General features: G+C 44.3%; 1 protein-coding gene and 1 long non-coding RNA gene across 9 annotated transcripts in view; one reads left to right on the top strand and one right to left on the bottom strand.

The window, feature by feature from the left end:
* Positions 1-22,818, bottom strand: part of SLC14A2 (solute carrier family 14 member 2) — a 471,990-nt gene that overhangs the window by 99,326 nt on the left and 349,846 nt on the right. The window lies entirely within an intron of this gene.
* LOC125117900 (uncharacterized) lies at positions 9,495-11,774 on the top strand. The gene is made up of 2 exons (XR_007132770.1): positions 9,495-9,585; positions 11,481-11,774. It is a non-coding gene; the product is annotated as an uncharacterized LOC125117900 (long non-coding RNA).

Here is a 22,818-nt window from a genome sequence, read left to right as displayed (position 1 = left end):
ATTCTAGAGCGGCTGGGGAGGGGGGGTCAGGTGGCAGGTGGGTTGGTTGGACTCTGGGGTAGATGCAAACCAATGGAATGTGTTAGTGGAGGGTGACATGATCTAGCTTATACCCGACCCCTGATGGGCTGTTTCCTTCCCGTGCTAAGGAAAAGGCCCAGAGAGGGAAAATGACTTATCTATAACCTCTTTCCTACAGGTCCAGGAAAAGAGCCGGTTTTTCAGGTTTCCAGTCTGGACATCTCCCACTAAGCCCTGCTGATTTTGATCTCAGTTTTCCGGCATTTCATGCTTTTCAAGAGCATTTTTGTAAGCATCATTTTGTCCTATATTCAGAAACCTTCTGCCAGACACTCAGCATCAAATTACAGAAGCATAAACTGAGCTTCGGAGATGAAGGCATTTTCTGAAAGTCACAGAGAGCTGGAGCTGGAACCCATGGCTTGTGATGCCTGGCCACCAGCCACCCCTTCAGAGTCGCAGAACCCACCCTTCAAAGTAAAAGGCCCCCACTCTCCCCAGTGGCTCCTCCTGGTAACTTGCCTCCTTGGCTAGTCAACAGGTGTGTTTCTGAGTGCTTCCATTCACGTCTAGCTTCTGAAAAATTGAGCCCCGTTCCCCACACTCCCAAGCTCTCCAGCAGGCATGTGGGGGAATGCACCACCCTGGGATGTGGGCCATTTCTGGTGCTACATTGACCTGTGGACTGGAAGGTGCACTTGGGTGTCCATTAGCTGCCTTCAATCTGAAAAGCAGGAAGGAATGTATGGGAATTAATAAGGGCCCAGGCTCCTGAGGGATTAGGTTGTGTGGTTGACAGGAGGCATGAGGACCTGTTTAGGTGCAATAGATCTGGTCCACTTCAAAATTAATCTAGCCCAGGGGACAAGCACTGTTTCTGCCTGAGTTGTAAAAAGAAAATACCATTTACGATATCGTCATCACTGACAAAATCCTAAAATGGCAGGATGTCCCTGTCACGCTGTCTCCATCTGGCTCTGACTCTGATTTGAGACGGGTGCTGTCAATACTGGTAGCCTCTAGTCACATGCAGCCAGCCCAAGGAGAGGTGTCCTTCAGTATAAAATACACACTGGCATTTCACAGACTTATTATGAAACCAAGAATATAAAATCTCTCCTTAAAGATCTTTTATAAGAATGGATGTTGAAGTAATATTTTGGAAATATCCAGCTAAGATGTTATTTAGATTAATTTTAGCTCTTTCTTTTAACAGTTTTAATGGGACTACTAGAAAATTTTAAATTATATATATGGCTTGCATTCAGAAGTCACTGGAACAGGCTCATATCAGATTGTGAGAACCAGTTGTGTATACATCTTCCCAACTCGGTGTTTACTGAGGTCAGGATAGTGGTTAGAAATCAATATTGGTGGGATTTTTAACACCATGGAAATTGGTAAGTGCTAGAAAATTGTTTTATTTTTAAGAGCTAGTTTATCAACACACCACTCTTCATGTTATATTTTACCATTAGTTCTATTCTAGATATTTTGTTTCCTAAGATTTCTTTTCTGGGTCTTCAGGGTGAATGTGGGAGTTTTGTGTGCTTTCCTCTGTCTCTTTCCCATAGTGCCTGTATTATTATTTGTATTTATTTATTCACTCATCCACAATCATAGAATAAGTACTATATATAAAGTATTGTTTTAGACCCTGGAGATTTATGATATATAAGTCATAGGCCTGCTCCTAGCTCACTCAGGATCTAGAGGAAGTGAGAATGGAAGTTGGGGCAAACTGCTGTGGCAGTAGTGAAGATGGGGTCAAATGAATAGGATAGCCTGCAAAGCCTGGACAGGGGTGAGGCACAGGGACAAGAAAGGCTTCGGAAAGGATTATTTGAGCTGGGTCTTTTAGGATGAATAGGAGTTTATCAGGAGAGACTCTGGAAGAAATCATTCTAGGTGGAATGGTGTTGCCAAGTAGCTTGGGATGGCCACAGCATGGGAGACAGGACAGGGAAGTGATGTTAGTTAAGATTGGAAGGGGATTTGGGAACGCGACCGGGAAGGCTTTGTATTGCAGTACAAGGAAAGTCTCATACATATGTTTTCTCTTTTCCTTCCTATTTCCCTTCCCCAGTGTCTCTTTCTAATGATGGAGAATTGGGATGTAGAACATTTAACCTTTTAAGGCTAATCTCCCAGAGATCAAGGATTCCATGCAGGAGACAGAGATTTTGATGCCAGACTCCGGTGGGCAGTGAGGCAATCAGACTGGACAACTCTAAGGGCAATGGACACAGAGACTGCATGTATGGAGGAGTCTCCATACCCATTTCCTTATTTGGGGTGTTCCTAAGAGGGCAGGTAATTTTGGAATCCAGAGGAATCTACTCTGGAGATGTAGTGAAGGCATAATAAGGTCTCCGCCCATTGGTGTAAGCAGCAGGTTGGGAACAGCATAGTGATGTTACAGCAAAGCATGGTGAAAAGAGCATGTAGCCAGAGGCTTGCTGTTTGTAGTGAGAAAATCATCCATTTTTGGGGGCGCCAGTTTCCTCATCTCTAAAATGGGTAACTTGGGATTAAATTTTATGTTTCAAGGCTTATTGTAATGTTGATTATTTTATGTACCCGCTTGTTTTCAGCATGTGACTAGAATATCTTAAATTAAATTATTCTATTTTCATAAAATAAGCCCTAATTTATTTGTTACTGATACAGCTTTGGACAGTATCACAAATGTTCAGTTGCACACAAGGGATGAAAGAGCTTTCTCATCTCTGGCCCAATATCATTTCCGTCTTAACTTTTCAGGGGCTGTCTCCGTCTATTCTGAGATCAGGGGTTATACTATTTAGATGCTGGGTTTAGAGGCAAGACTACCTGGACTGGGTGCCCAGGGTGAGCCCTCCTTTTCATCAACTCTCCATGCTTGGGGGTTCAGGAGAGGGCCATGCTGCTTCAGAAACCAGTGGGCCAAGAGCAAAGGTTTTCTGAACTGGATGGAGTCATGTATGTTCTATTTGACCATTTCCCTTTTCATCTGTAGCTCACACTTCTGCACTCTGCCCACCTCTGTTGGAAAGTGCTTCTAAATAATGACTTTGTCTCACTTTTTTTCTCTCGGCCCACAAAGCCATTTGTGGCTTCCTAGGAGTCTGATGACACAATTCCACTGGGTCTAGGAGGCTCTGTTCTTCCAGCTTCCCTCTCCTCTAACTGGCCTTCAGGATTCCTTCCTTCTCCTCACCCTGATGACTTGATCACCTGCCTTTGTCCTGCCCCCAGCTCCAGAGACACTCCCTGTTTCCTTTTTGAGCCTCAATTCCTTCAAGTTCTCTCTTTGTGATATTTCCCTAGTCTCAACCCTGCACATCCCCTGAGCACCTGAAAAAATGCACTGTGGGTCCTTTCCTGGCCCCTCCAGTCTGTATCTTGTTCTCCAAAGCCCACAGCAGGTTGAGGAGCAGGAGGAGATACCAGCCTGCCCGTGAATGGACTGCACCACACTGAACAAGTTTCCATCTCATTGTCACCTTAACTGCTTTGCCTATCAGGTAGGAATAATATTCCCTGTTCTCCTTCACAGAGGTTTTCTGAAGATCCAATTGGACAATAGCAAATAAGTGTTGAAAGGCTCTGTAAGTGACCAGGAAGATGTGGCACCGAGGTGCCCCTTCCAGGCCTTGAGCTCCCCCTACCCTCAGTGATAGATTACAGGTGGGTTACATCATTACTTGATGATTCAAAGTTTCATTTCCTAATTCAATACTATTTCCAAAACAATGGCTCAATGGCTTTCAATAGTTGATTGGTCACAGAGTCCTCCTTCAAGCAAAATTATATTGGGTCCTAATATGGAAAACTGGCCCAAAGAGCACTCTTTCCATTGAAGCTGGTACGAGGCCCTAAATATACTGTGCATTTATATTATGGCCCAGTATACTGTATATAAGCCACTTAGACTTGGCCTTGAGACAGTTGGAAGAATTCAGGGTAAGGAGAATATGGGGTTCATGGTTGGCAATATTCTCAATCTAGTGGGAGGAGAAAGATCAAGCCTGAAATAATGATGAACCATATAAAAACAGTGATGTGTATGTGATGAAATTTGTGGTAGAAATTCTAGGTCCTCAGAGTGTGGCAGAGATGGTGGTGGCAAGTTGGAGGTGATCAGAAAAGAGGTTGTAAAACTGGTGGACTGAAAAGCAGGATAAGATTTTAATGAGTGAAGGGGAAGGGGAAGAGCCTTCTTAGGGAGGAGAATGATATGGCTCCAGGGAAGGGAGGAATGTTACTTTTGTGGGACAAATCAGGAGGTTTGGTTCACAGGGCTAAAGGGGCTTCTGGGCCTTGGAAGAGAGGGAGTTAACCATGAAGATGGGACAATGTCAGAGAAGTCCTTTAAGGTCCATGTCTTCCATGAAGCCTTCCCTGTTCCTCTCCAAAGACTATTTCCTCATTTGTCTGAACTCCATGTCTTGCATTGAGTGTTTCATGACTTTTCTCCTCCTCCAGAGTTCATGTTCCTGGAGGGCAGAGCTGATTTCCTCCTTTCCTTATGTCATCCTGACAGCTGCACATCTACTGGGAGAGCTGACACTGATCCATTGACCACACGAGAAGCCTCATTACGCCAGATTCCTGTTAATTCACAGCCTTGGGATCATAATTCCTCTCCTCTCCTCCTGACATTTAAGGAAATCCTGAAGACTATTCTGACCACAGCACCCTGTGTAGCATTTTGGCTGGGAAATGTGATGTTAACATAGCGGCAATTGGATTTCACAGCTTTTGAGTTTAAAACTTCTGGATTGTAAAGGATGGGGAGAAGGGCCCATTAGTCATTGATGACAAGTTGTGGAGACTACTGGGGAGGTATACTAGTTTTCAAGCATGTTCACCAATTCTTTGCCAATCCTTCCATCAAAAGATGAAGCTGATTCTCCTCTTTTTGATTATGGGCTGGCCTTAGTGACTTGCTTCTTTTAAATATAAAGTGACAAGTGATACTGCATAACTTTGAAGCTAGCTCATAAAGGGCAGGATAGTTTCTGCCTGGCTCTCTGTAGCTTTGGACATATAGCTTTGGAGCCTGGAGCTACCATGTCTATTCACCATGCCTTTTATTTTCTGTATTTTTATGCTTCAATATTTAATACCTTGCTGACTTTGAAAGGACTGTCCCTCCAAAATTAGCTAATTCCTAGAGATAGCAAGGAACTCACCTGGGAGCATATCCTTCATGTGAAAATTAACTGCTACAGAGACCAGATCTCCAAGCACCTCCTTTATTGGGTTTTCATATTCTGGGCCATTATTCACTTGCTCTAGTCACCCCAGGTCCAAGTACCTGACACCTGGGGACAATCCCTATGCCCCTGAGCATGCTGAGATTGATTATTTATTTATTTATTTCTATTAGAGTGTAGTTAATTTACAATGTTGTGCCAGTTTCTGCTGTACAGCCAAGTGACCCAGTCATACATATATATGCATTCTTTTTCTCAGATTATCTTCCATCATGTTCTATCCCAAGAAATTGGATATAGTGCCCTGTGTTAAATAGTAAGACCTCATTACTTATCCATTCTAAATCCAATAGTTCTTCTGAGATTCTTTAAACTAGCCAGTGCTAAACCTGTTTACTCTGCCTCAACCATTCCTCCCACCAAAAAGCAATAAAGGCTCTCGCCTACACTCTATGCTTCCTCCACCCCTAGCAGAACTTGGTGCTTCCCCACCTGGCTCCCCAGGATGTAGTGAGCCCCTCTTCTTGGGATCTGTGAATATACTAAATTATCTTTGCAATGGAAATCATCTGCTGACCTCACCACACCCAAATAACAAGAAAACATACATTTCAAAAGACCATGTAAGAAGTCTGGATACATTGAAGCCACCACACTGGAGGGACCACATGTAGAGATGATGTGGGGAGAGAGGGAGATGCCCAAAGAGCCCCAGCTTTTGCAGTCCCTGATGTTTCAGCCTTCTTAACCCGGGTGCTAGATATGTTTGAGAGTCTTTGAGAAGACCCCCCTGCTCCAGCCACCTTCTGATTGCAACCTCATGGCAGACCCCAGCTCTTGCCAGTCAATTCCCAGAATCTTGAGAGAAAAGTGTAATGAATGGCTATTGTTTTGTATCACTGAGTTTGTTACAGAGTCAAAAGTATCTGACACAGGAGATTGATCAAAGTTATGGTTCTGCTGATTTCATTCCTGTTCCCTCTGACTGCCAAAGCACTGTTCATGCCTTTTAGGATCATTTAATTCCTGAAATTTGGAATGCCTCCAGTTCAAGCCAGATTCCGTAGACTGCCCCTGCCTCCCACCCTAGAGCACCAGTAATATCCTTTTTGTCCTGCGATGCAATGCCTCAAAGAAAACATTGAAAACTATTTAGAAATATTTATAGGGGTATCAGGATAAGACCCAGAGCTCAGTGTGGCCAATCAGGGAAAAAAAAAAAAAAAAAAAAGGAGTGGGGGAGAAAACGAAAACAAGACAAACCAGGCTTTCAAAGAAAATTGAGGATCTGGAGAGCCTTCAAGCCTTTTGATTTATATTTAAACAACTCTCCAGATTGAAGTCTTGATTAGCCCAGGCCTCTCAAGTTCTGCCTCAGCCCTGATTTATGGGAAGGCCAGGCCAAAGCAAAATGAAAGCAAAATGAGGTATTCTTTAAAATTACCTTGGAGCACTTGAAGGAGGGCACAAGTGCTAACGTGGAGATTAAAAAGGAAGTGATGAGATGGGCTTCTGAAGCCCTGGGTCTGCAGACGTCTGGCAGTGTGTGTGTGTGTGTGTGTGTGTGTGTGTGTGTCTGGGGGTGGGGGGTGGGATGCTGTGAAGGCTGAGCTACAGTCTCTGCAGGTGAGACGCCTGCTGGACGGATGCTTTGTTTGGATTGGCTCCCCATAGACTGGGCTCTCCATCAAAGAGTGGATCTGAGAGCCCAGGCTGGCCTTCTGATTTAGTGACCCTTCCATCATTAGCTGGAAGGGAGAAACTTCTAGCATGGAGAGAATTACAGGAGTACTGAGGGAGGAGACTTGTTGTAACAGTAGAATCCAGACCCATGTGGCTCTGGGGTCGAATCATCTTTAGACCCAGGCAGGAGGAACCTTTGGTCCAGGCTCCCTGCTCTGCCCTTCTTCCAGCCACACCTTACACATGGGCAAGAAACCTAAGGCTCCCTTGTAGCCCACTCTCTTCTTCTAGACTTCACCCCGGGAACCTGGCATCTCTAATTTCCTGCACAAGTGGCTCCAGTCCCACTCCCAGGGGCTGCCTGGGCTTTCTCTTTGGTTCATCCTTCTGAGGACAGACCATACTGGTGTTGAGTACATTTCAAGACTTGAGAGCAGGACAGATGGTGGGTTTTTACAGGAGGCTGTGGAGGAGCTGGGACACATGGTCTGGAATGTCCACATGTACATGCACAAGGGCCTTAAAATGGGGAGGAAGCCAAGGGTGGGAAGAGGAAAGAAGTATAGGTCAGAGACACACCCCCAATAACCTATGCCTCCCAGGCTTTGGTACATAAAACTGAGAATTCATTTTTTCCCCCCTAATTTTTAAGGCTGCACTTGTAGCATATGGAGTTTCCAGGCTAGGGGCCAGATTGGAGCTGCAGCTGCAGTCCTCACCACCACAATGGCAACATCAGATTCAAGTTGCATCTGTGACCTATGCTGCAGCTTGCAGCAATGCCAGATCCTTAGCCCAATGAGTGAGGCCAGGGATCAAACCTGCATCCTCATGGATACTATATCAGGTTCTTAATCTGAGTTCTTAATCTGAGTTCTTAATCAGGTTCTTAATCTGAGTCACAATGGGAACTCTGAAAGCTGAGAATTCTAAATTCGAACTTGGTTTTCTAGGTTAATACAATGATGTATCTGTAAATGATATATTTTACATTTATTATATTAATTTACAACTCTTGCCTATAGAGATTCATGGCACTTGCGGGCCTCCATGGGCATGCTTGCCTCAGCCTGGAAATGTTTGGCAGAGCCAGAGTGTACATTTAGTCTGCCGTGTCAACTGCACTGAGCTCAACCCTTCTCCAACCTTCTCCCTTGAGGGCAGGATGGGTATTTGTGGGATGGTATTGCTTTCAGCTTTAGTATATCTCACAAACTTTATCAGCTCAAGAGTTAGCAATGACTCCTCTCACAGGAAAAGTCTTGAAGACCTTTGGAACATTCTGGATTTGATCTACTGTCTTAAACCTACTTATGGCATCTATCATCTTTGCCTCCATAAGCCTTCTGTGTGTTAGTATAAACATTTTTGCTCCTTCTCCCTACTCCCCTCCATCACACACACACACACACACACACACACACACACACACACGAAAAAATACCTTCCTCTCAAGTTACACTTGACACGTTCTTTCTCAAAAACCATTCCCCCTGCTCTCCACCCATTCAAATCCTACCCATTTTTAAAGACCTAATTCAAGTTGAACTTCTTAAACTTTGCTTATCTATTATTTAATTCATCCAATGACTCATCAGTGGAACTTTTGGGGGTACCAGTTCCTGGGGTACAGCCATGAAGTACACACACATGCTTTTTTAAAAATTAATTAATTAATTAATTGTCTTTTTGCCTTTTCTAGGGCCGCACCCACACCATATGGAGGTTACCAGGCTAGCGGTCCAATAGGAGCTGTAGCTACTAGCCTACACCACAGCCACAGCAATGCGGAATCTGAGCTGCCTCTGTGACCTACACCACAGCTCATGGCAACACAGGATCCTTAATCCACTGAGCAAGGCCAGGGATCAAATCGGCAACCTCGTGGTTCCTAGTCGGATATGTTAACCACTGAGCCATGATGGGAACTCCCACATACGCTTTTTACTACAACTAACCCTGATTTTGGTTTTCCTAATTTCCACTTCATATAATATTACTGCTACTAACTTTTAACAAAATTTCTACATTGCTCTCCAAATTTTCTTTGGTGTAGATTTTTTTTAAATCTGAAACTGGATGACCCATTTCTCAAGAGTAAGACCTCTCTGTTGGGCTATTTTTATATTCCATTCTTTGGCTAGCAGCGTCTAATGATAAAAAGTTGATATGCAGCACAGATCCATTGATTGATAGGCAGATTGATGGAGCCATCAATTGATTAGCTGCCAACCTCCCTCCCAAATGAAATAATTTAATTTGTGAAGAGCTTGAGGGTGGTCTAGCTTCCATTCTTTCTGTGCCATTTTTTATCATTCCATTGGTTTATTTCTATTACATTATGCATCCATCATGCCTGAATTTATTTCAACCCTTTCAACCATATTGATATTTTGGCTTGAAGTCTTAATAAGAGTGATTTCTTTATTACAAATTTGAGTTTTTATTTGTAATTTATAACAATTTACTCTCATAGACAAACTTATGTTGAAATAAATAGACCAAGTCATTTATTATTTCTTATTATTTCTATATGACTTTGGTTTACATTTCTAACAGAACCCCTGTTTCTGTCTTTCTTTTAGGAAATATCTTGTATTAGAAGAGTTTTCTCAAACATGTAATCCCTGGGCCAGTACCATCAGCACCACCCAGATCTACTATTTAAACAACCCTCCAGGTGATTCTGATGTATGTCAAAGTTTTAGAATTTATTAGCTGAAGAAACACCGAGCTGGTAGTGCAGACCTGGAATTTTGGCTCTGCCTCTTTTATTAACAGCCTATGTGACTCACTCTAAGTCTTAATTTCCTCATGCCAGTTTTGCTGTCTGTTTTGATGTCCTTGGAGCTAAAGATGGACTACTCTTATTTTTGTTTTTGCCTGGGTGACATGGTAAAGATAACAATGGTATTTACTACACAAGGTTTTCTAAAAGTCAAATAATTCACTGCATGCACACTCTTGCAGGTCTCCTTTTTAAATCTCTTGGAATTCTCAAGGGAGCCTAGATTCTCATTGTTTTACATTGGCTCAGACAATCAAGAAATCTTGGTTTCTGGGAGTTCCTGTCGTGGCTCAGTGGAAATGAAATCTGACTAGCATCCATGAGGATGCAGTTTTGATCCCTGGCCTTGCTCAGTGGGTTAAAGATGTGGTGTTGCCATGAGCTGTGGTGTAGATCATAGATGTGGCTCGGATCAGGTGCTGCCATAGCTGTGGTTTAGGCCGGCAGCTACAGCTCTGATTAGACCCCTCTAGTCTAGGAACCTCCATATGCCTTGAAAAAAAAAAAAGAGAGCTTGGTTTCTACCATATGTAGCTGGAATGCACACACACTTGCCCATATAGTGTATCTGAAGTGTCAGAATAAATAGTACATGTGGTGGACAATGAACTCAGAAAATGAAGCAGCTTCTGAGAGCTGGTGTGGTCACACAGGAGGTTGCATATCAAAGATGGGCTTTGAGTTGGGACTTAAAGATAAGCTTTGGAGAGAAAGTTAGTGTGGAAGGGCACTTTTTGATCAGCACAAGTGGATGAATGCCAGGATTCAATATGCAGACTAAAACAGGGGTGCAGCTGGGGACTGTCTTTCGGCAGTTGGGTCCATGTTGAGAGATGTAGTGGTAGAAAGAATGAAAAAGATGTCGGGGCCATATATTGAGGGTCTTGATGCTGAGCAAAGGAATCTGAAAACACTGAGTGAGAAAACTGGAATAAGAGGTCACCAGTCATGTTATAGTTTTTTCTAGGGTTAGTGGCATATTCAGTTGGTGATGTGTTTGGGACATCTGATCACATGCTTTCAGGAAAGAAGATAGAATCAGAGGCCTGAACCCTTAAAACTTTTCTTGAGAACTGCCCTGCTTGGCTCCATGGAGCCAGTCTAAATGCACACGTGTTAATTAACTCCTAATAGCTTTAAAGACCAGCCTAACCACAAAATTTTGGATACACCAAAGGAAAGGGAGCACGTTCATCACAGCAGTAGTTCTCAATCCTGGCTACATATTAGAATCACAGGGGAGATTAAAAGAAAAAAATCCCTATCTGAACCCTACCCCAGAGATTTTGGTTTAATTGATCTAGGGTGGGGCCCATGCATTATTATGCTTTAAAATCTCCCTAGGAGATGCTGATATGCAAAAAGGTTTGTGACCTGATGCCCTGGGGAGGGTCTAACAGATAATGGTAGGTCTCAGTTAGAGTTCAACCAACCCCAACCACTTGTAATATATTCTGTTCGAGGAGGAAATGTCTCTCTTATTTTAGGCATCAGTTGTCTCTGGTTTTTGGTGGCTCTTCAAATAATGGAAAAGATTGCCATGGTCTTGGTAGGCTGGGGGGAGTTTGGCAGACATGAGTGATGTTGGCTGGCATGTTAAAAAATATGGACCCAGAAAAGAAAACATAAGGTATGGTGGAATAGTGGATGTGCGCATCTAAAGACTTCTGCGTAATGCCCAGCAAGGAGTCAGGAACTACAGATCAGGACTATAATTGTAAAAATATTGTCCAATTGCTTAGCTTTTATAGCCAGCACGATTTTATTTTTTATACTCCTTTCTGTAGCCCCATAGAGAGAAAATCTTTCTACCAGTAGATCTTTGGAACTGAAAAAAGATGGCAAGCTGGTTGTCAGGGCCTGAAAGGAAAAATGGAAGGCTTTGTGGCATAGCATCTTGAAGAAAAGGAACCCCCGGGCCAGGCCTGGGTATGGACAGCTGTCAAGAGGAAACAGAAAAGGGCTGCCAGGAAGAAAGGCAGCTGGGAGCAGAAGTCCCTTATGGGTCCATTATGTTTAAAAGTACATCTAATCCAATACCCAACACACAGAATTTATTAAATAAATGATTGTCAAACTGACATGTGTTCTAGCCCTGGCCTCCATTCCTTCTGGATTGTGTATCCTTGAGTCTGTTTTTCATTCACAGAGTGTTGCTTCCTCCTCTGTAAAGTGGGTAAGTAATATTCTAATTTCTAGTCTTCAGAAAATACCCCAAAGACACAGGAAAATGAATTAATAAACTTCAAGGAGTTTTGGGTTAGAGCTTAAAGTGCCATACCATTGATGATGCCATTATCCCAAAAGTCTCAAATCTTAGCTTAAAAATTCATATACATTGTGCATTCATTCATTCATCAAAATTTTACTGAGCATCTTTGATGTGCATGGCACTACCATAGTCCTGTAACTCAACAAGGAACAACAGTAATAAAAAGACCCTATTTTCATGTTGTTTCTCTAGTGGAGGGAGACGCAATAAACTCTATAATTTATTTTTGTTTGTTTAATGTAGAAATAAGGAAACATTATGTACAATTTTTAGTTTCTTAATGCTCTCTTTGCCCTTGCTACACAATTCTGGTGTCACGTGGTGCTCCAGGAGGAGGTACATGGTCCAGACCTCCGGCCCTCCATGGTACACCACCAAAGGTCCCTGGTGGGAGAACTGAGATTGAGAAGAGTCTTGTGAGATCAAGAAAAATGATGGAAGTCACACTGCTCGCAGACTTCAACATACTCTGGAAACATAAAGATGGCTATTTTCTTAAAGAACTTTATCATCCCAAGTTGCTAATGTATGGTGTGCCAGAAAACGGTGGACTCAGTACGTGTAAGTTGTGAATTCTCTAAGCTTCTGTCTTACTCTCCTGTCACTCTCAGATCCCAGCATTTGAGTACATGTAGGCCATGGGTGGTCTTAGAGTAGGAAGGTGCCCAAAAAGTCTGCTTTGGGAGATGAGAGGAAGACCCTCTACCATGGTGCTTTAAGACCCAACACATGCATGCCAACCAAATAATCCAAGAAGAACTTCTTTTCAAAGTGAGGGTGAGGTCAGTGTTTAGGGAGACTTCAGACTGGGTCTTCAAGAACATATAAGATGGTATGGAGTTTGGGAGCCTAAAGGCAGCCCAGAGTGGTTAAGTGATGGGTTTAAAATCACATGGCTAATAGGGGTATTTCAGGGGTGAGAACAGGGTGCTGTGCTCTTCCTACACTTCTTCTCTGTTGAGAGATACTAACCACACACCAGCCCATATCAGTCCCTGGCTAGCTGGTCCCCCTCAATGGCACACACTTGCTATAGGATGAAAGATACTTTTCCCCCCTGCTTATCTGAAACAAATTGATACAGTTTCCACTCTTTCTTCATTTTTGACAACACTAAAATTTAGCACAGAAAAGAATGATGAGAAAAAAATAAAATACTGTTTTAGTTTTAAAGGCCAACGCTTGACTTTTAGTCGAAATTTCTCAACTAAGGGTAGAGGTGGGTGGGCTGCAAAATCCAGCCTGAAGAAGGCACGAGATTAGCGCAAGGTCACATAGCTGCTTAGTTAACCAGGGCTCCTGATTTCCACCCCAGGGCTCTGTCTCCCACTGTCAGTGAGAGTGGATAAAGATGTGGACCAGCACTCTTGGCAGATAGATTATTTAATGAGCCAAATTATTTTACCATAATGGCCTGAGCCATTTTATAGTAAATCAGATCTATTGTCATTACAGCATGGCTAATTACCACATGTAGGCAGCTAAGGTAAACTTTCATCTTGAAATCCTTATTTCATAGAATATTGATTTCTCAGATATATGATGATGTGGTTGACACTGGCCAGGGATGAGATATGAAGTCTGGGTTCAATATACCTTGGGTTGGTTTTTATAGCATCTGATTCCTAAATCTTCAATTTTATTTTGTAAGAGAGAAGCACATAGTGGATTCTAAAGGAATAAGGTAGTATAGAATTGGTATATTAATTAACCATTTAGACCAAGTAAAGAGATTGGTTAAAGGCTAGGAGATCATTTTTATTTCAAATAGAGTGAAATGTGAGAGCATTTACAGGCTCTTGTCAAGAAACAGAAGTGTGGATCATTGAAAATTGAGTCCCTGGGAGGTGGTGGATGGGGTGGATGTGGGCAGGAGGAGGGCACAACATTTTCTCAGACTAGAAGTAAGCATGAGAGAAAAGAAATAAATAGGAGATTGAGGAGTTCCCATTGCTGTGCAGTGGAAACGAATCTGACTAGCATCCATGAGGCGGCTGGTTTGATCCCTGGCCTCAGTCAGTGGGTTAAGTATCTGGCATTGCCGTGAGCTGTGTGTAGGTCGCAGATGTGGCTCGGATCTGGCATTGCGATGGCTGTGGCGTAGGTTGGCAGCTGTTGCTCTGATTCGACCCCTAGCCTGGGAACTTCCACATGCTGTGGGTGTGGCCCTAAAAAGATGAAAAAAATATAAAAGATTGAAGGTGTGTGTTGAGAGGCCATTGCGGTGAGGAGAGGGGGTCGTGAGGGATGCAACTGAAGCCGGATGCCTTCCTAACTAATAAAATGTTGGATATACATTGGACTGGAATAAGTGCTTAAGTGTTTTGTTTTGCCTTTGGTCATACCTGAGGCAAGCCAGGGACTGAATCTGCACCAAGCAGTGACAATGCCCTATCCTTAACTGCTAAGCCACCTGGGAACTCCTAAGTGCCCAAGTTTTAAGGAGAACTGGGGGAGGTGAGCATTTCCACCCACTCCCATCAACCTAATTTAAATACTGCTCAGACTCCTGGAAAGGACCTTAGACCATGCCAGCTTAGATCAACTTCTCTTCTTTTACTGTATCTGGCTTTTACCATCAGTTTTGTAATTTTCAGAATATGACTATGTACAGCACTTGACTACTCTCATTTTGCCTAAGACCTCTACTCTATGCCTTTCTGGACCAGTCAGGGTAGGGTAGGTTAGTTTGTGCTGCAGTGACCCCCTCCCCATCTCTGTGGGTTGAAACCACCTAGGCTTATTTCCTGCTCGTACTAAATGTCTGACGTGTCTATGGGGGCCGGGAGAGGGGTGGGCTCTGCTCAACGTCATCCTTCAGGGAACTGAGGCTGGTGAAGGAGCTGCCTTCTTGAAGCAGCTGGTCCTCATGCCAGAGATAAAGGTCTTATGAGGTCTTGCCTCAGCAATTGGATGTCCTGGGTTGGAAATGATATTTGCTCACAACTTGTTGGCTGGAATCATTCTTGGATTCTACCCACCACAATGAGCAGGAAGTGTAATCCTACACTGTGCCTTGAATGGGGCAGGACTGTAACTATTTATTTAGCCAACAATGGCACCATCCTCCTCCAGCCAAACAGCACTCTCTCCAAAGGCAAGGTTAGGCCGGGCCTCTGGCTTCTCTGGTGGAGGTGTCATAATGGGTCCCAGAGCCAGGCACAAGACAGAAATGAATCAGCTCACCAATGAGCACAGTCCCACAGCCATAGGCCACAAAACTCAGAAGGCAGATGAGGCAGGGAATGAGGGTGCCTAGGCCCTATTGGGAGTGGCAGTGGAAGGGAAGGATGCTGGGGATGTGAGGAACAAGTGGTAAGGCAGAGAAAGGAAGATGTGCATAGTGACAGGGGGACCAGAGCTACCACTGTGAGAGGCCTGGTCCTTCGGCTCCTCTCAGGAGTGGGAGCTGGGCATTTCAGTGAGCATCGGGCTGTGGGGACGAGGACAGCTCAACACCTGCCTAGTTCAAAGGCAGTGATTGAGTGTAAGGTCACTGGAAGGTCAGCCTGGGTCGAGCCCTGTGATTCTGAAGGGCAGGTTCAGAGATACCATAGATGCCCTTCTCCAGTTTCTCACTGTCCTTTCCTGAGACCCTGGGTGGGTTTGTTGTTCACGAATTATCTGCACTTGCCTGGGTATTTTTTTACCTTTTTTGTTTTATGGACCTCCTCTTTTCTTTTCTTCTTTTCTTTTCTTTTCTTTTCTTTTTCTTTTTTTGGCTGTACCCATGTCACATGGAAGTTCCAGGGCCAGGGATGGAGCCCATGCCACAGCAGCCACCATGCCAGATCCCTAACCCACTGAGCCACAAGGGAACTTCTATAGGCCTCCTCTTGAGGTAAGTGACTATTTGGACTTTGAACCCAACAACTCTCCAGTGAAATGGTAGCAAAGGTGGAGGCCCAGGGCAGGTAACTTGCTCAGGGCAGGGCAGCGAGGGCCAGAGGTCCTTCCTCGCCACAGGCCCTGAGCACAACACACCTGGCTTAGCTTTTTCAGAAATTGAGTGGAAATAACCTCAGGCTTCTGAATGCAAGGGACACGGACTCCTTCCCAATTTTTAGGCATCCTGGGTTTTGAATAAGACAGAAAAGCCTCCCTATGTTCAAGGACTATAGCTCAAAACCAGCAGACAGATCTGGGCTGTCCAGCCAGCTTGCTCTCTGTCAGCTGGGGTCCCTTTAAGATGCGAGAACTTGAGGTAGGGAGGTCAAACGCAGGCCAGTGGAAGTTTCCACACCGTGCGTCTGTGCCAGCGTCTCTGTCTATCTCTGTGGGGAAGGGTGGGCCCTGTTCCCACAGGCCTGAGATTTATGACTTCAGTCTGGGAGGGGGCGTTGGCCTTTACTTCTTGGCATGAACAGTGGTAAACAGAATTACGAAGAAAATTTGGAACTCGTATCCCTCAGCTTGTGTCAGGCTTACTCTCTGGTTCTTTCTCTCTTGGTGAGTTGCTCATGCGCACAAACACACACACTATGTGCACATATTCCAGCTATAAAATGAGACAGAGTAATAGAGTTATTGGCTTCTAGAGTTCTTCAAATCAATCCAAACCAATCACCAGGTTCCCATTGACCACAGGCTGCAGCTGTAGTATACTTTGAAAATACCTTGGAAACACACAGACACACACACACACAGACACACACACACATTCTGAAAACCTTTCACCTTGCCCCTCACCCTCTCCAGCATTTCTTATAAACCCGAACTTTTGAGCAAAGCTGAAGTATTCTCAGCCCACCCAGGTAGCTGCTGATGGAGATAATCCCCTGTCTCCAAGGTTTTTTCTTTAATACACTGAAATATTAAGAGACAAAGGCTATAAGTATTGAAGGTTCATGTGGAGATTAAACAAGAGTCAAAGATCGTTTCTTATTGGGTGGAGTCTTAATGGTTGGGGCAGGGACAGTCACAGGCAAGACATCTGGCCAGGTCAGGGGGACAGTGATGTGGACGTGTGTGGTGTACGTGTGTTATACATGTGTGTCTGTGTCAGAGATGACAGCAGGGAGAGGGCTGCTATCAGCTTACTCTTTAGAGGTTTTTAAAATGGTCCCATGTTTTGGTCGATGTTCTGAGCTTATGGGAGAATTATCCCACTTTTCTCCATTGAAGGCAGTAGATCGTAGTGGTTAAGACACAGGCTTTAAAAGCAGACTATCTGACTCTAAATCCTGGCCCTGCTGCTTTTTCCTGTGTGCCTTGGGCAAACTCTCTCACTTCTCTAAGCCTCAGTTTCCTTGTCTATAAAATGGACATAATCAGAGAATTGCCATTATGGAGTAGAGACTGCTGAGGGCCCAGCACAATTCCTACTATTCCTTGATTTTCTACCTGAAATGACATTTGAGTTATCCCACATTCTTTTTTTGTTTGTTTCTTTAGGGCTGCACCAATGGCATATGGATGTTCCCAGGCTATGAGTTGAATTGGAGCTACAGCTGCTGGCCTACACCACAGCTCACAGTAATGTTGGATCCTCAACCTACTCAGCAAGGTCAGGGATTGAACCTGCAACCTCATGGTTCCTAGTTGGATTTGTTTCTGCTGTGCCACAATGGGAACTCCCCACATTCTTATTTCCCCACCTGAAGCAATGTACAAATCACCTAGAGTTCTTACTCCAAGGAATGACCCACACCTACTTTGTCTCCTTACGGTAGCAGTGCACACCTGGCCACTGAAACATAAGGCACCTCTCCCCTGCACTCACGTCCCCACTTGGCACCCAGTGCCTGTGGCTTTAAATGGGGACCAGGTAAAAGGATAGGAGGAGGCAGGATGCTAGCAGGCTCATCTGCAGCCTTTCTGTGCCCAGAAGGGCACTCTCTGGGGAGAAGCTGGTCGGGATACACTGGTACAGCCCTGGAGAGGAACCCTGGATGGAGTGTGTTGTTGAGGTCAGCACCTTGGATGTGATGTCTGGAGGCCTGAAGATGGCTCTGTGTTCTAACCCTGACTGTGCAAGCTGGGCCCAGCTGCCTCACCTACGTGGGCCTCAGTGTGCTCCTCATGTGGCAGACTGATGTCCACCATCATGCCAGGCTGTTCCTCTTGTGGACTTCATGCTGATCCCTTCCTTCCCTCCCTGCATATGCTCACACATGCCCAGGCATACAGGCTCACAGAAGCATATGTACACACAGACACAGACACACACACACACACACACACACACACACACACACACACACACACACAAACACACACTCATAAGAGCTATGCTCTTCTTCAGCCATATGACTCTTACCCAGGTTGAGGTCCACCTCCTGCCTTTCTGGGCTCCTATCACACCCTGACTACCTGCCTATCTGAAGCTCAGTGATGGCCCTGCACAAAGTCCCTTTGATTTATTTGTCATGTAGGTAGTCCCGTGCTATTTTAGGCCTCTATATGCATGGTTAGTTAATTTCCTGACATTCCAGATTCAAGGTCCTCTCGCCATATCTTCCACAGTGTGCAGGAGTGAATTTTCTGTGATGCTGATGGTACTTCAACTTCAAATACAGGGTATTTACATGGTCATATGTTTTCACCTAGCTGTTGAATATAAGATACTTTAACTTCAGTCCATTAATACCCCTGTTTCTTTCACCTCGGGTTTGCCCCTGTCATATTATCTTTATTTTGGTAGCATCAGGGTGTTCTCTTTGGAAACTAGGTAAGGGACAGTTCAGTTAGGGTTGTGTTGGTTTGGGTTTAGTGGGACATATTTACATAGGTCATTTAGTTTATGGCATTCAGTTGATTCTCTGTGTAAGTCGGGTATTGCTAGCTGTCACCATGGGGGGAGGCTTCCAGGAACACCCTCTCCCCTCTGCAGAGGGACTCTGTGTCAGATGGACTCCCAGCCACAAAGGGAGCCCTGAGTTAATGTGCTCTATGATGCCAATCCTGGGAGAGTGGGATATGTACAGAGCCAGAAACCAGCAGGTGGGGATCCCTCCAGTCATCAGCTCTGTGAAATTGCCTGCAAGCCGAGGATTCCATTCCCATCACCGCCTACTCAAAATGAAAGCGTTCCTTTGTCAGGAATATTCTCGATCATGTAAAGTAATACCATTATAAATGCACCACTCATTTTGTTTCTTTTTAGATGGGGATTACTGACATAGAATTGATCAGAATCCCCATGTTTAAATGTCTTGCTGATTTGACAGGAAATACTGACGCTGACGGAGATAACATAAAACTCATTACACACCACTTCAATGAGGACATCGATGACAATCTGGTTAGGGAGTTTCATAAATTCACAGAGTATTTGAGATTTGTCACTGAAACAGAGGAGTTGAAATGCCCTGAAATCTCATAGCTCATGTATGAAAGCTACTTGACAGAGCTTTTCCCAAAGTTGATAACAATTCTGAAAATTCACATGGCATTACCAGTGACAAATTGTGAGATGGAAAGAAACCTTTTCAAACCGTGAATAATAAAATACAAAATTGGATCAACTTGTTAGAGGGGAGACTGAATTATCTTTGTATTCCCTCTATAAAAATGAGATTGAAAAATGATACTCATTTAAAGAGATGATCAAAGAGTTTGTTGCTAAAAAAAAAGGGTAGGAAGTACTACGGAGGAGCATGAGAGAGTTATTTTAGATTTTGTGATGTCTGTGGGATTTGTCAGTTTTTAAAATTTGTAATTTGTTGTGACTTTTTTTCTCTTTATAAATATAATTTCGCTTTCATAGATAATTTGTGTTTGGACTTTTGAATTCTTTTTCCTTAAGAGGGTCCCCTAAATTGTGAAAGCTTCTAGCCCCCCCATCCCAAACTAGGTCTGCCCTGTGTATCCCTCAGTCCTTTCATGGCTGTTCCTAGACCTAGGTACCAGCAAGAGGTCTGGATGGCACTGACATGGGTGACCACTGCGAGCCAGGAGGGAACACAGGCCTGGCTGACATCACACATCCTTAGAGACCCCCTAACTCTAATTCTAAAAGGGGCAAAAGTTTTGTCACGCCCCCTGCGAGGGCCCAGATCTTTCCACCAACAGTCTCGTCAGGGCCTGGCTGGGCCCTGCTAACCCCCCTGTGTTTCCTTTTAATAAAATTTAATGTTTTCATTTTCAAAGACCTAGAAAATCCAAACACTTTTTAAAAGCCCCAAGGAACTATAAAAATTAATAGCACAGGGATAATTTCTTTTTCAGTGGCGACTCAATTAAACCTGCCAAAGTCAGACAGTGTGATTTAAACGCACCACTTGCAGAGGGACCCGCACAGAGCAGGCAAACATGGAATGAAACAATAATATTTACCAATTACCCTCTTGGATGTTTCCCACCCGGCCCCTTCCCTCCGGGGAGAATTTTTTCCTTCCCTCCCTCCTCTCGAGGGCCCAGAGGTCAGCATCCCTAATTGTTTTCTCCTTGAATGGTCACATTGCTATCAACAAGTGACTGAACTTCTTCCCTGCTCAGGGTCATGGAAAAATACCACCCGGGCTGGCTGCCCAGGGCCACAGGCCACGTGGACACCATTCCAAATGTGGGCCTGAGCTCAACTTTAGAAATGAAAGAATGGCTCCCTGCTCATCCCCGCCAGGCACTCCAGGCAGACCAGACATCTCACATTCCTCGTTGAGTCCTGCCCCAGGGCACTTGCTCCTACAGTCCCCTTGCCAGGAATGCCCTCTCTCTTGTTCACTGAATATGTACCCCTGAGCACTTCAATCTCATATTGTCTTTGAGGCCCTGATCTAGTTCTTTTAAGAAAGCTCTTCTGATCAAATCCATATACATATATCTTTTCCACTTAATCTCACTGCCTTCAATTCCTTTCAAATCAACTGCACATTATCTCTTAATTGCCTGTGGGCTGTCTGGGCTCATCATAGAGTTTTTAACATACAGGCTTCTAACACGCTTATCCTGACCTCCAGAGTATAAGCTCCTCCAAGGCAGGAGCTCTACTGGATGCATTTTTTTTTTTTTTGGTATTTAATTTAGTATTTTGCCTGTAACTGAGGCTTAGTAATTGCTTTTGGACTGGAATGAAGAGTTTCAGTATTTTCTCTCCAACAGGAAAATGAACTGTGTGCTTCTGGAAACAGGATTTCAATGCAGCATAGAAAACATAAAAAATATAATGATAAATGACAGAAAATTATAAAAGATCTGACCAAAATGTCCATCAATGGGGAATGGATAAAAAGAATATGGAATATGATGCTATGCTCTAGAACAGTTAAAATAACAAAAATGACATTGAGGAGTCATGTCATGGCTTGGCAGTAACAAACCCAACTAATATCCATGAGGATGCAGGTTTGATCCCTGGCCTCACTCAGTGGATTAAGGATCTGGTGTTGGCATGAGCTGTGGTGTAGGTCACAGACATGGCTCAGATCTTGAGTTGTTGTGGCTGTGGCGTAGGAATGCAGCTGTAGCTCTGATTTGACCCCTAGCCTGGGAACTTCCATATGCCGCAGGTCTGGCTCTAAAAAGAAAAAAAAAAAAAAGAAAGAAAGAAAGAAAGAAAGAAAGAAAAGAAAATGGAGTTTGAATAATCAATATGCACAGATTCCAGATTCCCGGAACAGAAATATTGAGTGAAACAGGCAAAATGTAGAACAAAATGTAGAACAATATGATAAAATTTACATAGATTAGGTACCGTGTAAATCAATACTACGTAGAGTTTTATGGATCCACGTGAATATATCCATGTGTGAATACAGGGATAAGAAAGAAATACATGCAAATCTTGCCAGGACTTGCCTCTGGAGAGGGAGGGGAACGGATGGGGAATGGGATCCAAGACTCTTAATTCCTCCTAGATATTTTTTCCTTCTCATTATAAAAATCTGAAGCAAGTGAAAGAACGTTAACATTTGCTAATTCTGCTTGGTGAGAACATGGCTATCTGTGAGGTAGAGACTGGAAAGATGTCCCCGAATGGACTGCCCCTCCTCCCAGCCCAGCCTTGGACCTCATTTCCCAGCCTCCTTGGAACTGAGTTGCAGCCATGTGACCTCAGTCAGAGGGGTTTGTGGGTAGGGATTGTGGGCAGCAGTGACAGATATCACCTCTCACCCTGGCCCCTGGAACACCTGGGCTTGGTCGGCAACAAACTGGGCATTGGTTTTGCTGTGACCTCTCCAGGGAGCTCCCCCAGACTCTGCTGGGCTGTGCAAAACTGGATGAGGGAGGGAAGATGACCACTACACAAAGTCCAAGAGCTTCTGCTGCTGGCAGGATAAAGGGGAAGTCTCCGGTTGCCTGCTGGGCCCCCCAAAACGCACTCTGCTCTTTGTTTCGCCATACCTGGCCTCGCAGTCCCCAAAACACACCTCCCTCATTCTGACCTTCTCCCTATCTGGGATGTGCCCCTACAGTGCTCTCAACCATAACAGCTTTCTGCTTGGCCCAGGTCCTGCCCTGTGACTCCAAGTGACACCCATCCCTCCCCTCTGGTCCTCACAACCCTTGGAACTGCCTCTTTTGGCTTTCACCTCAAACTGCTCTGTGCTGCCACTTCTGCTTCCATCTTAGTGACAGGAACAATGCTTTATCTTTGTCCTTAGGGGAAGGACCTAAGCAGGCTTCTTCTGTGCTAAGCAAGGGACAAGGCTAACAGATTGTAATTTGGTGTCCTCTGCAAGTCTGGTGGGCCTAGAATTTCAGAGTTCAGAATTTTCAGAATCACTGTAAAAGAGAACCTTCCTAGAGTGGGATGGGAGCAGGCAGGACTGAGGGAGAGGGCAGAGCTTGGAGGTCCCTACAAAGAGCTTTCTGGATGAGGCTGACTTTCACTATCATTTTTGAGAAGATCAAGGTTAACTCCAGCCAGGGTTTCTTTCTTTCTTCTTTTTTCTTTTTGTCTTTTTAGTGCT

The sequence above is a fragment of the Phacochoerus africanus genome, chromosome 2 (genome assembly GCF_016906955.1).
Source record: "Phacochoerus africanus isolate WHEZ1 chromosome 2, ROS_Pafr_v1, whole genome shotgun sequence".
Lineage (NCBI taxonomy): Eukaryota > Metazoa > Chordata > Mammalia > Artiodactyla > Suidae > Phacochoerus > Phacochoerus africanus.
The sequence above is the reverse complement of the archived record's forward strand: the minus strand, read 5'-3'. Positions and strand labels throughout refer to the sequence as shown.